This window comes from Cyprinodon variegatus, unplaced genomic scaffold, assembly GCF_000732505.1.
Source record: "Cyprinodon variegatus isolate N-32 unplaced genomic scaffold, C_variegatus-1.0 Scaffold830, whole genome shotgun sequence".
NCBI classification, from domain to species: Eukaryota; Metazoa; Chordata; class Actinopteri; order Cyprinodontiformes; family Cyprinodontidae; genus Cyprinodon; species Cyprinodon variegatus.
In genome coordinates this window covers 224989-226816 of record NW_015151283.1, presented here as the reverse complement: position 1 = coordinate 226816, position 1828 = coordinate 224989, and positions in this window count along the sequence as shown.

The window sequence follows — 1828 nt, the reverse complement described above, 5'->3', positions numbered from 1 at the left end:
TAGGTCTTTGTCTTTTTGTTCTTACAAACACTTTTAGGCCACCTTGTTTTCTTATGCCTTTAGTGTTTAATTGGGTTTTTGTAAAGGAAAAGCTCCATGAAGTAAAACTCCATAGAAAGTTTTTGCACCACTTAGGATGCCTCCCAGGGAAATTGTATCCTAGCATAAAATTATATCCCAGCTAATTATTCAATCTTACATTAGTGCTACAATGCAAACATTAGTCACTAGGGGTGCTAGACCTTTGAATTGCAGGTTTAGTCCCAAAGGTCACTGGCAGCCCTTAAAGTGCTTTTAGTATAGTGCTAGTAGTAGTAGTGTGGCCTTATCAACTCAGTTAACCTTATTATTTCTCTACAGTGGGGACATGCTTGTGTGAAAGCACAGTGTTGTGTAGTTTCTCATTAATATTCTCGTGAAGCCTGCCTTTGTGCAGTTGTACTTTGGGTTGGTTGTTTGGAGATGTTGTTTTCATGCTACTCCTCATTTGCCCCATTCTGCTAATTCGGTGAAAAATCCACCTGCTGCTTACCAATTCACATCAAAATCATATGGAATGCTGCCTATTAATACCTATCAAAACCTAAACTGCCTCTACCTACCACCATGCTGTCTAGTTTACCAGGCCCTTTTTGGCCTACACCCACCTTTACTGCCTTCCATCACCCTGTTCAGCCTACAAATAGCTTTTTATCTTCCACAGTTTTAATCCTGCCACCAGCCTGTTTTGCTTGAATCTCTAATTCAGTCAATGACTTCAACGTATGTTCAATAAATGTTTTAAGTACAACACTGTGCCTGTCTACTACTTAAAATTTCTTATTTTGAGGGTTGCTGGGGAGACAGAATTAAATGAACCATGTTCTCTAACTACCCTGTCACAGAGGTTCTAAGAATGCTCCATGGTGGCAAGACTTTGGGAAAGGAGAGATCTGCGTCACTACAGAAATATTTCAGACCAATGAAATGCAGTGACAAGTATGATGTCACTGTATCAATTATGGGTGGAGGACTCAACCCAAACAAACATGGCTCTGTTAAACAGATCTGGAATAGACTCCTTTTTATTTTTGAAAAACAAGCAGCAAGGTGTGATTTTTACCTTTGCAGTTGAGAAGATGTTTGCGTGTTCCTCATAGCCAGATTTGGTAAGAGTTGAATTCATCTGTTAACTCCATGAAACAGATCAAGAATGTCATATGCCATACGATCTTGTCAGGACTACTGTCTGTCCCTCGGTCCAGAGGATTGCTCTTGGGTCCCGGGATCGTACATCCTAGACCCCTTCCTCATAAGGGACTTCCGCCTCTCTCAGCCCTCCGGTTCCTCTGGACTGGCGGGTGGCGGTCGTTGAGGGGGGGTGCTGTCAGGACTCTTGTCTGTGTGTTTGTGCTTCTGTGTTTGTCTCCCTTCCTCCACCAGGAGGTGCCTGGTTCTGGTCCGACTCCTCACACACCTGCTGATGGTTTCCTCGTTAACAGAGTGTTCTTGAGCTGCTGACTGTCACTACCTCGACGCCAGAGTGTTTGCCAGTTTTGGGTACTCTAGCCAAGTTGAGTTTGGATGAGTCAAACTGAGTTCTTGTCAACCTGAGTTTTAAACAATTTTTTTGTCTTTGCCTCTCGGCAGGAAGTCATCCTGCAAACTGGATTTTTCGGACCTTCTCTCCCTCAAGGATCAACAGAGCTTCAAGCTGAGCTGGGGTTACAAACAGGAGGTTTGAACCCACTTTCCCCAAGAGAGCGTTTGAGCTTCACACTAGAGACTGACACGGGAGTGGATTTTCACTCCTGTCCCGTCCCACTCCCACAGAAAAAAATTGTGTCCC